The following is a 13,563-nucleotide window of genomic DNA, read 5'->3' on the forward strand; positions in this document are numbered from 1 at the left end:
AACCTACAAAGCATTACATGGGCTTGCTCCTACCAATCTTTCCGATTTGGTCCTGCCGTACATACCTACACGTACACTATGGTCACAAGACTCAGGACTCCTTACTGTCCTTAGAATTTCTAAGCAAACAGCTGGAGGCAGGGCTTTCTCCTATAGAGCCCAATTTTTATGGACTGGCTATCAATGTGAGAGACATGGACTCGGTCTCGACCTTTAAGTCTTTATTGAAGACTCATCTCTTCAGTAGGTCAGGTGATTGAGTGTAGTCTGACCCAGGGGTGTGAAGGTGAATGGAAAGGCGCCCTTGCTGTCTCTACCTGGCCGGTTCCCCTGGGACACTCTGCCTCTAACCCCGGACAGGGCCACAGTGTTTCCCAACCCCTCCTGTCTCAGCCTCCAGTATTTATGCTGCAATAGTTTATGTGTTGGGGAGCTAGGGTCAATCTGTTATATCTGGAGTATTTCTCTTATCCAGTGTCCTGTGTGAATTTAAGTATGCTCCCTCCCTCCCTCTCTATCTCTTTCTCTCTCTCTTTCTCTCTTCTCTCGGAGGACTTGAGCCCTAGGACCATGCCTCAGGACTACCTGGCCTGATGACTCCTTGCTGTCCCCAGTCCACCTGGTCATGCTGCTGCTCCAGTTTCAACTGTTCTGCCTGCGGCTATGGAACCCTGACCTGTTCACCGGACCTGCTGTTTTCAACTCTCTCTCTCTACCGCACCTGCTGTCTCTAACTTGAAACTAACATTTACTCTTGAGGTGCTGACCTGTTCCACCCTCTACAACAACTGTTACTTATTATTATCTGACCCTGCTGTTCATTTATGAACATTTGAACATCTTGGCCATGTTTTGTTATAATCTCCACCCGGCACAGCCAGAAGAGGACTGGCCACCCCTCATAGCCTGGTTCCTCTCTAGGTTTCTTCCTAGGTTTTGGGCTTTCTATGGAGTTTTTCCTAGCCACTGTGCTTCTACACCTGCATTGCTTGCTGTTTGGGGTTTTAGGCTGGGTTTCTGTACAGCACTTTGAGATATCAGCTGATGTACAAAGGGCTATATAAATAAATCTAACCACTTCTGGGAAAATTGGAAAACACTAAACAGACAACAATACGAAGAATTATTTATCCAAAATGTAGATGTATGGGTAAACCACTTCTCCAATCTTTTTGGCTCTACAACAAAGAACAAACAGCAAAAACATATACATGATCAAATACAAATCTTAGAATCAACTATTAAAAGACTACCAGAACACACTGGATTCTCCAATTACGTTCAATGAACTACAGGACAAAATAAAAACCCTCCAACCAAAAAAGGACTGAAGTGTTGATGGTATCCTTAATGAAATTAAAAAATATACAGACAACAAATTCCAATTGACTATACTAAAACTATTTAACACCATTCTTAGCTCTGGCATCTTCCCCAATATTTGGAACCAAGGACTGATCACTCCAATCCACAAAAGTGGAGACAAATTTGACCTCAATAACTACCGTGGGATACACATCAACAGCAACCATGGGAGAATCCTCTGCATTATCATTAACAGCAGACTCATACATTTCCTCAGTGAAAACAATGCACAGAGCAAATCTCAAATTGGCTTTTTAACAAATTATCGTACGACAGACCACGTATTCACACTGCACACCCTAATTGACAAACAAACACACTTTGCTGATTTCAAAAAAAGCATTTGACTCAATTTGGCATGAAAAAACACACACATTTCTTCCCACAGAGCCGTGGGGTGAGACTGGGATGCAGCTTAAACCCCACCTTCTTCAGAATATATATCAACGAATTGGGGAGGGCACTAGAACAGTCTGCAGCACCTGGCCTCACCCTACTAGAATCTGAAGTCAAATGTTTACTGTTTGCTGATGATCTGGTGCTTCTGTCACCAACCAAGGCGGGCCTACAGCAGCACCTAGATCGTCTGCACAGATTCTGCCAGACCTGGGCCCTGACAGTAAATCTCAGTAAGACCAAATTAATGGTGTTCCAAAAAAGGTCCAGTCGCCAGGACACAAATACAAATTCCATCTAGACACCATTGCCCTAGAGCACACAAACAATTATACATACCTTGGCCTAAACATCGGCGCCACAGGTAACTTCCACAAAGCTGTGAACGACCTGTGAGACAAGGCAAGAAGGGCGTTCTATGCCATCAAAAGGAACATAAAATTCTACATACCAATTAAGATCTGGCTAAAGGTACTTGAATCAGGTATAGAGCCCATTTCCCTTTATGGTTGTGAGGTCTGGTGTCTGCTCACCAACCAAGAATTCACAAAATGGGACAAACACCAAATTGAGACTCTGCATGCAGAATTCTGCAAAAATATCCTCTGTGTACATAACGTAAAACACAAAATAATGCATGCAGAGCAGAATTAGGCCAATACCCACTAATTATCAGAAAAGAGCTGTTAAATTCTACAACCACCTAAAAAGGAAGCGATTCCCAAACCTTCCATAACAAATCCATCACCCACAGAGAGATGAACCAGGAGAAGAGTCCCCTAAGCAAGCTGTTCCTGGGGCTCTGTTCCCAAACACAAACACACCTCACAGAGCCCCAGGGCAGCAACCAAATCATGAGAAAACAAAAACATAATTACTTGACACATTGGAAAGAATTCCCCCAGAATTAACAAAAAACAGAGCAAACTAGAATGGTATTTGGCCCTAAACAGAGTATACAGTGACAGAATACCTGACCACTGTGACTGACCCAAACCTAAGGAAAGCTTTGACTATGTACAGACTCAGTGAGCATAGCCTTGCTATTGAGAAAGGTCGCCGTAGGCAGACCTGGCTCTCAAGAGAAGACAGGCTATGTGCACACTGCCCACAAAATTAGGTGGAAACTGAGCTGCACTACTTAACCTCTTGCCAAATGTATGACCGTTTTAGAGACACATATTTCCCTCAGATTTCCCTCGACAAAGAATTTGAAAACAAACCCGATTTTGATAAACTCTCATATCTACTGGGTGAAATACCACAGTGTGTCATCACAGCAGCAAGATTTGTGACCCGTTGTCACAAGAAAAGGGCAACCAGTGAAGTACAAACACCATTGTAAATACAACCCATATTTATGTTTATTTATTTTCCCTTTTGTACTTTAATCATTTGCACATCATTACAACACTGAATATATACATAATTTATTATTTTGGAACTTGTAATGTTTACTGTTTATTTTATTGTTTATTTCACTTTTGTATATATTATCTACTTCACTAGCTTTGGCAATGTTAACATATGTTTCCCATGCTAATAAAGCCCCTTGAATTGAATTGAAATTAATTGAGATAGATGGTGGATAGGTAGGTCGGTGGGTCGGTGGGTCGGGAGGGGGTTGAAGGTTTTTTGTTGGTGTCAAGGAATGGATCGTTTTCATTCTTACCATAGAAACCATGATTATTAATAAATTGCCAGTGTAGTCAAAAACAAGATTTTGAGTGTTTTAGATTTTAGATGTATTTCCACACTATGAGGTTGGAATAATACTGTAAAATTGTGAAAATGATGACAATGCCATTTTAGTGTAAGAGCTGTATGGAATGACTGCCTGATAATTCAGCCTGTTTAGGTGGGATGGAGTTTGAGGTTTCTATGGTGATATCACCATGTGGTAAATTAGTTAATAGAACAATAAGAAAGATAGTTCCAAAGCTCTAAGCCAACAACAGCTAATTTGCAGTTTCCCTTCCCCAATCAGACTACTCCGAGACAAAATTCTTGCTTGAGATGTTGCCCTTTGCAAAGAAGCTATTGATGTACATTTTAATTTAAAACAACCTCAGTAAGGTACAACATTGGTGCCCAGAAATTATTTGATATTGAGACAAAAATGGCTGCATTGGACCTTTTAAAGTAGTAAATGTCAACTTCAGTACAGGTGTGTGGAAAATGTACTGTTGAAGAAAACGGTATAATCAAGTCGTAATAACATTTGCCATGTGGCATGCAGTTGAGCAGAGGTGATTTTAGATTTTATTTCCACACATGGGGAAGATTTTTGAGCAGGGCCTGAAAGATTTCTTAGCCTTCTATGAACACATTGCATGCATTTCTATGACGTAGACTTGCATGAAATGCTTTCATAAAAGGCGATTGTATTTTGAAATTTGCAAAAGGCAAACATACAGCCGCAACCAACCATAGAAATACACCGAACAAAAATATATAAGCAACATGTAAAGTGTTCGTTTCACGAGTTGAAAAAAAAGATCCCAGAAGTTTAAAAACAAAAATGGCACAAATTTGTTTACATTGCTTGTGCGGGGAACAATAAAAGGCAGTTTTGCCACACAACACAATGCCACAGATGTCTCAAGTGTTAAGGGCGCTTGCAATTAGCATGCTGACTGTAGGAATGTCTACCAGAGCTGTTGCCAGAGAATTGATAATGTTAATGTCTACCATTATCCACCTCCAACGTCGTTTTAACGAATTTGGCAGTACGTCCAACAGGCCTCACAACCGCAGATCACCTGTATGGTGTGGGCGAGCGGTTTGCTGATGTCAATGTTGTGAACAGAATGCCCCATGGTGGCGATGGGGTTATGGGATGGGCATAAGCTACGGACAACGAACACAATTTCATTTTATCGATGGCAATTTTAATGCACAGAAATACAATGATGTGATCCTAAGGTCCCATTGTCGTGGCATTCGTCCGCCGCCATCACTTCATGTTTCAGCATGACAATGCATGGTGTAACGAACCTCGTCCTCCTCTTCTGAGGAGGAGTAGCGAGAAGGATCGGAGGACCAATTTGCAGCCTGGTAAGTGTCCATAATGTTTATTTTAAAACATAAATTGAACACTACGAAATACAAAACAATAAACGTGAAATGAACGAAACAGTCCCGTGTGGCGACAAACACTGACACGGAAGACAAACACCCACAACCCAAAAGTGAAACCCAGGCTACCAAAGTATGATTCTCAATCAGGGATAACAATTGACAGCTGCCTCTGATTGAGAACCATACTAGGCCGAACTCAAAAACCAACATAGAAAAACAAACATAGACTGCCCACCCAACTCACGCCCTGACCATACTAAAACAAAGATATAATAACAGAACTAAGGTCAGAACGCGACAGTACCCCCCCCCCCCCCAAAGGTGCGGACTCTGGCCGCAAAACCTAAACCTATAGGGGGGGTCTGGGTGGGTGTCTGTCCGCGGTGGCGGCTCTGGCGCGGGACATGGACCCCACTCCACCATAGTCCTTCTCCGCCTCTCTATTCGCCTCCGTGGCCTCATAAGAGCGGCGACCCTTGCCGCCACCCTCGGACTGGGGACCCTCGCCACAGGTCTTGAATGGATGGGAGATTCCGGCAGCGCCGGACAGGTGGGAGACTCCGGCAGCGCCGGACAGGTGGCAGACTCCGGCAGCTCCGGAGTGAAGGGCGATTTTGGCATCGCCGGCGTGACAGGCAGCTCTGGCAGCTCCTGGCTAACTGAAGACTCTGGCAGGTCCTGGCTGACTGACGGCTCTGGTAGCTCCGGGCTGACTGACGGCTCTGGCAGCTCCTGGCTGACTGACGGCTCTGGCAGCTCCTGGCTGACTGACGGCTCTGGCAGCTCCGGGCTGACTGACGGCTCTGGCAGCTCCATGCTGACTGACGGCTCTGGCAGCTCCATGCTGACTGACGGCTCTGGCAGCTCCTGGATGACTGACGGCTCTGGCAGCTCCTGGATGACTGACGGCTTTGGCAGCTCCTGGATGACTGACGGCTCTGGCAGCTCCTGGCTGACTGACATCTCTGGCAGGTCCTGGCTGACTGACATCTCTGGCAGGTCCTGGCTGACTGGCGGCTCTGGCAGCCCCAGGCTGACTGACGGCTCTGGCAGCCCCTGGCTGACTGACGGCTCAGGACAGACTGGCGGCTCTGGCAGCTCAGGACAGACAGGAGACTCTGGCAGCTCAGGACAGACTGCCGGCTCTGGCAGCTCAGGACAGACTGCCGGCTCTGGCAGCTCAGGACAGACTGCCGGCTCTGGCAGCTCAGGACAGACGGGAGACTCTGGCAGCTCAGGATAGACGGGAGACTCTGGCAGCTCAGGACAGACGGGAGACTCTGGTAGCTCAGGACAGACGGGAGACTCTGGCAGCTCAGGACAGACGGGAGAGTCTGGCAGCTCAGGACAGACGGGAGACTCTAGCAGCTAAGGACAGACGGGAGACTCTGGCAGCTCAGGACAGACGGGAGACTCTGGCAGCGCTGGAGAGGAATGCTCTGACAGCACTGGACAGGCGGGAGACTCTGGCAGCGCTGGAGAGGAATGCTCTGACAGCACTGGACAGGCGGGAGACTCTGGCAGCGCTGGAGAGGAATGCTCTGACAGCACTGGACAGGCGGGAGACTCTGGCAGCGCTGGAGAGGAATGCTCTGACAGCACTGGACAGACGGGAGACTCTGGCAGCTCAGGACAGACGGGAGACCCTGGCAGCTCAGGATAGACGGGAGACTCTGGCAGCTCAGGACAGACGGGAGACTCTGGTAGCTCAGGACAGACGGGAGACTCTGGCAGCTCAGGACAGACGGGAGACTCTAGCAGCTCAGGACAGACGGGAGACTCTGGCAGCGCTGGAGAGGAATGCTCTGACAGCACTGGACAGGCGGGAGACTCTGGCAGCGCTGGAGAGGAATGCTCTGACAGCACTGGACAGGCGGGAGACTCTGGCAGCGCTGGAGAGGAATGCTCTGACAGCACTGGACAGGCGGGAGACTCTGGCAGCGCTGGAGAGGAATGCTCTGACAGCACTGGACAGGCGGGAGACTCTGGCAGCGCTGGAGAGGAATGCTCTGACAGCACTGGACAGGCGGGAGACTCTGGCAGCGCTGGAGAGAATGCTCTGACAGCACTGGACAGGCGGGAGACTCTGGCAGCGCTGGAGAGGAATGCTCTGACAGCACTGGACAGGCGGGAGACTCTGGCAGCGCTGGAGAGGAATGCTCTGACAGCACTGGACAGGCGGGAGACTCTGGCAGCGCTGGAGAGGAATGCTCTGACAGCACTGGACAGGCGGGAGACTCTGGCAGCGCTGGAGAGGAATGCTCTGACAGCACTGGACACAGCACTGCAGGCGGGAGACTCTGGCAGCGCTGGAGAGGAATGCTCTGACAGCACTGGACAGGCGGGAGACTCTGGCAGCGCTGGAGAGGAATGCTCTGACAGCACTGGACAGGCGGGAGACTCTGGCAGCGCTGGAGAGGAATGCTCTGACAGCACTGGACAGGCGGGAGACTCTGGCAGCGCTGGAGAGGAATGCTCTGACAGCACTGGACAGGCGGGACTCTGAGCTGGAGAGGAATGCTGGCACTGGACAGGCGGGAGACTGCGCTGGAGAGGAATGCTCTGACAGCACTGGACAGGCGGGAGACTCTGGCAGCGCTGGAGAGGAATGCTCTGACAGCACTGGACAGGCGGGAGACTCTGGCAGCGCTGGAGAGGAATGCTCTGACAGCACTGGACAGGCGGGAGACTCTGGCAGCGCTGGAGAGGAATGCGCTGGAGAGGAATGCTCTGACAGCACTGGACAGGCGGGAGACTCTGGCAGCGCTGGAGAGGAATGCTCTGACAGCACTGGACAGGCGGGAGACTCTGGCAGCGCTGGAGAGGAATGCTCTGACAGCACTGGACAGGCGGGAGCACCTGTAGGGAGAAGACAGAGAGACAGGCTGGTATGGTGGTGGCACCAGATAGACCGGACCGTGAAGGCACACAGGAGGTCCGAGCACCGAGCCTGCCCAACCTTACCTGGTTGAATGCTCCCCGTAGCAAGACCAGTGCGGCGAGGTGGAATAGCCCGCACTGGGCTGTGCTGGCGAACTGGGGACACCATGCGTAAGGCTGGTGCCATGTACACCAGCCCAGGGAGACACACTGGAGACCAGATGCGCTGAGGCGGCTTCATGGCACCTGACTCGATGCCCACTCTAGCCCAGCCAATACGAGGAGCTAGGATGTACCGCACCGGGCTATGCACACGCACCGGGGACACTGTGCACCTCACGGCATAACACAGTGCCTGCCAGGTCCCTCTCTCTCTCCGGTAAGCACGGGAAGTTGGCGCAGGTGTCCTACCTGCCTTCGCCACACTCCCCGTGTATTTTTTGGGGCTGCCTCTCGGGCTTCCAGCCGCGCTGCCGTGCTGCCTCCTCATACCACCACCTCTCGGTTTTCGCTGCCTCCAGCTCAGCCTTGGGGCGGCGATATTCTCCAGCCTGTGCCCAGGGTCCCTTGCCGTCCAGAATCTCTTACCATATCCAGGGATCGCTGCTTCTGCTGCTGCTGCCCGTTACCACGCTGCTTGGTCCTTTTGTGGTGGGTGTTTCTGTCACAAACCTCGTCCTACTCTTCTGAGGAGAAGTAGCGAGAAGGATCGGAGGACCAATTTGCAGCCTGGTAAGTGTCCATCATGTTTATTTTAAATACATAAACTGAACACTACGAAATCCAAAACAATAAACGTGAAATGAACCAAACAGTCCCGTGCGGTACGAACACTAACACGGAAGACAAACACCCACAGACCAAAAGTGAAACCCAAGCTACCAAAGTATGATTCTCAATCAGGGACAACAATTGACAGCTGCCTCTGATTGAGAACCATACTAGGCCGAACTCAAAAACCAACATAGAAAAACAAACATAGACTGCCCACCCAACTCACGCCCTGACCATACTAAAACAAAGATATAATACCAGAACTAAGGTCAGAACGTGACACATGGTCCCATGTCGCACGGATCTGTACTAAGGATACATGATATATCGGTGAACATAACGGAGTCAGCCGATATTAGCCAAAAATGCCAACATCGGTTTCGGACAATGTCTATTTTAACGCTGATGTGCGAAACCAATGTCAAAGCTTTACATGCACACCTATATGCACACCTATATGCACACCTATATAACGTAGGTACAAGCCATAATGACGCAACGTAAAATGTTATGCTACACGTGCACCACAGCATTCCTAACCTAGCCCACAATGTGTGTGGATCAAGCAGTCAACAAGTCGAGCAGTCGTTTGAAAGTGTAAGAACATTTCAGCGAGACAACTCAAAAGGCGAAATCCATTAAAGCCAAGATATTGGAATTCATGGCCCTTGACAATCAACCCTTCTCTGTCGTGGGTGATGTTGGCTTTTGCCGACTCTTCGAGCACCGGTACACACTATCAAGTGTGTTATTTTTCAGATGTTTCCCTACCGGAACTACACAGTAATAGCGTCACTGCTAGCTTCAAGACATACATTCTATGGAACACTGTTTGGTGTTTGCGTGTCAAAAAAGATACAGTAGCACTGTCAATACTAGAGGTCGACCGATTATGATTTTTCAGCGCCAATACCGATACCGATTATTGGAGGACTAAAAAATTCCCATAACGATTAATCGGCAGATTTTTATATATATATACAGTGGGGCAAAAAAGTATTTAGTCAGCCACCAATTGTGCAAGTTCTCCCACTTAAAAAGATAAGAGAGGCCTGTAATTTTCATCATAGGTACACTTCAACTATGACAGACAAAATGAGAAAAAAAATCCAGAAAGTCACATTGTAGGATTTTTAATGAATTTATTTGCAATTTTATGATGGAAAATAAGTATTGTAAGTAATAAGTAAGTAAAAATCTGCCGATTAATAATTATGGGCATTTTTTTAGTCCTCCAATAATCGGTATCGGTATTGGCACTGAAAAATCAATTGGTGGCTGACTAAATACTTTTTTGCCCCACTGTATTTGTAATAATGACAATTACAAAAACACTGAATGAACAATGAACACTTATTTTAACTTAATATAACGTACAGTTCAAGTATCCATCACCAATGAATGAATTAACTTCAGAGATAATAGGCTGGTTTATGCTCATAGTGAACAACATGCTTTTATTAGCCTACTAGAATCTCCTACAAAGAGGTTTCGGATAGGCTTTCAATAGAAAGGTTTAACTTGTTATAGCCTACAGTTCACAATAACAGGAAAAATACATGTAATGATCACCAAAATAAAATGAATAGATCATAAACTTAATAGCACTTCATTTAATCTTAATGGTTTACTGAAACATATTGAAGCTATCCTTTCTTTCCAATAGCACCAATGACAACAAACTATTAATTTGATGACAATGCGGAGCAAAAAAAAGATTGATTTGAAAGCATCCCAGAGGAAGTCCACTGGAGACAGGGAACCGTGTATAATGGATGGGTTTGTCGGACGGGTTGCAAAATAAATCCTTGCATTTCAGGGATCAACTTGCTGTTGCAGTTTTATATGCATTAGCAGCAGTAATAATGCAAAAATGAGCAATTACTGCCTTAATATTCTGTGCAGGCTGACGCAGACCGTTTAGGCTATTTCAAATACTTCACTTTTTATTATTATTAGTGGGAAGAAGTTGAATTAATGTCAGTAAACACATGTATGTCTTTGTAAACAAACGTGTCACAACACATAGCTGCATATTAATCAATCAGGGCATTTCAAATCAAATCAAATGTTATTTGTCACATACACATGGTTAGCAGATGTTAATGCGAGTGTAGCGAAATGCTTGTGCTTCTAGTTCCGACAATGCAGTAATAACCAACGAGTAATCTAACCTAACAATTCCAAAACTACTGTCTTATACACACAAGTGTAGGGGGATAAAGAATATGTACATAAAGATATATGAATGAGTGATGGTACAGAGCGGCATAGGCAAGATACAGTAGATGGTATCGAGTACATTATATACATATGAGATGAGTATGTAAACACAGTGGCATAGTTAAAGTGGCTAGTGATACATGTATTACATAAAGATGCAGTAGATGATATAGAGTACAGTATATACGTATGCATATGAGATGAATAATGTAGGGTATGTAAACATTATATTAGGTAGCATTGTTTAAAGTGGCTAGTGATATATTTTACATCATTTCCCATCAATTCCCATTATTAAAGTGGCTGGAGTTGAGTCAGTGTGTTGGCAGCAGCCACTCAATGTTAGTGGTGGCTGTTTAACAGTCTGATGGCCTTGAGATAGAAGCTGTTTTTCAGTCTCTCGGTCCCAGCTTTGATGCACCTGTACTGACCTCGCCTTCTGGATGATAGCGGGGTGAACAGGCAGTGGCTCGGGTGGTTGTTGTCCTTGATGATCTTGATGGCCATCCTGTAACATGGGGTGGTGTAGGTGTCCTGGAGGGCAGGTAGTTTGCCCCCGGTGATGCGTTGTGCAGACCTCACTACCCTCTGGAGAGCCTTACGGTTGTGGGCGGAGCAGTTGCCGTACCAGGCGGTGATACAGCCCGCCAGGATGCTCTCGATTGTGCATCTGTAGAAGTTTGTGAGTGCTTTTGGTGACAAGCCAAATTTCTTCAGCCTCCTGAGGTTGAAGTCCAGTACCCAGTTGCACAGGGCGGGGTCGAGACCCAGGGTCTCGAGCTTGGAGGGTACTATGGTGTTAAATACCGAGCTGTAGTCGATGAACAGCATTCTCACATAGGTATTCCTCTTGTCCAGATGGGTTAGGGCAGTGTGCACTGTGGTTGAGATTGCATCGTCTGTGGACCTATTTGGGTGGTAAGCAAATTGGAGTGGGTCTAGGGTGTCAGGTAGGGTGGAGGTGATATGGTCCTTGACTAGTCTCTCAAAGCACTTCATGATGACGGAAGTGAGTGCTACGGGGCGGTAGTCGTTTAGCTCAGTTACCTTAGCTTTCTTGGGAACAGGAACAATGGTGGCCCTCTTGAAGCATGTGGGAACAGCAGACTGAGATAGGGATTGATTGAACACACCAGCCAGCTGGTCTGCGCATGCTCTGAGGGCGCGGCTGAGGATGCCGTCTGGGCCTGCAGCCTTGCGAGGGTTAACACGTTTAAATGTTTTACTCACCTCGGCTGCAGTGAAGGAGAGGCCGCATGTTTTGGTTGTAGGCCGTGTCAGTGGCACTGTATTGTCCTCAAAGCGGGCAAAAAAGTTTAATTGACACTCCGTTTTAGCAGTGTCTGCTCTGTACACAATTTGTGGAGTTGAGACATATTAAGGGTAAGTTAGAAAGGTAAACTTCTCCTCTATCACAGTAAAATAATGTCTCAATGTGTTTTGGTATAAATAAACTCGATTTGTGCGATAAAGGCATTTGGAATATCACGCTAAAACATAGATTTGAATGATCCTAAATAGTTTGATATATCGCCCAGCCCTAGCTGGAAGAAGAGGGGGATAATCATATAATCTTAGTGGGGGGGGCTGAGAGGACCTGCGAGACAGGTTTACACCTCAGTCACGGCCAGACAAGGGGAGATGACATATACCAACACAGCTACAGCAGCATCTCTTCTACACACCCTCTCTCTCCATCCATATAATCTTAGTGGGGGGGGCTGAGAGGACCTGCGAGACAGGTTTACACCTCAGTCACGGCCAGACAAGGGGAGATGACATATACCAACACAGCTACAGCAGCATCTCTTCTACACACCCTCTCTCTCCATCCATATAATCTTAGTGGGGGGGGGCTGAGAGGACCAGCGAGACAGGTTTACACCTCAGTCACGGCCAGACAAGGGGAGATGACATATACCAACACAGCTACAGCAGCATCTCTTCTACACACCCTCTCTCTCCATCCATATAATCTTAGTGGGGGGCTGAGAGGACCTGCGAGACAGGTTTACACCTCAGTCACGGCCAGACAAGGGGAGATGACATATACCAACACAGCTACAGCAGCATCTCTTCTACACACCCTCTCTCTCCATCCACCTCGTCTATGTATTGCTTTACGTGCTGTCTATTTCTTGCCTTACGTTACACACACACACACACCTCAGTCCAAAAAACCTATCATTTCCTCACAGACAGAACCTTTGACAGTCCCCCCAATTTCCATGGCAACAGAAGTGGTCAGGTGCTCCCTTACCTGATTCCCAATAACCATGACTGTGTCCCAAATGGTATCCTATTTCCCACATAGTGCACTACTTATAGGGTTCTGGTCAAAAGTAGTGCACAATATAGGGATTAGAGTGCCCTTAGGGATGAAAGCCATCCCTCACTGTCTGTCACTCACTGGAACTGTGTGGCATAGACCAAGACTCGTTTCTCATGGCTGGTGATTTTAATGCAGGGAAACTGAAATCCATTTTTACCTCATTTTTACCAGCATGTTACCTGTGCAACTAAAGGCGACAAAACTCTACCTTTACTTCACACACAGAAATGCATACAAGACCTTCCCTCGCTCTCCCTTTGACAAATCAGACCATAACTCTATCCTCCTGCTTCCTGATTATAAGCAAGAACTCAAACAGGAGGTATCAATACAGAAGTGGTCCGATGAAGCGGATGCTAAGCTACAGGACGTTCAGACTGGAATATGTTCCAGGATTCATCCGATAACATCGATGAGTTTACAACATCAGTCACCGGCTTCATTAATAAATGCATCGATGACGTCGTCCCCACAGTGAATGTAGTACAGTGCCAGTCAAAAGTTTGGACACA

This window comes from Oncorhynchus nerka, linkage group LG17, assembly GCF_034236695.1.
Source record: "Oncorhynchus nerka isolate Pitt River linkage group LG17, Oner_Uvic_2.0, whole genome shotgun sequence".
NCBI classification, from domain to species: domain Eukaryota; kingdom Metazoa; phylum Chordata; class Actinopteri; order Salmoniformes; family Salmonidae; genus Oncorhynchus; species Oncorhynchus nerka.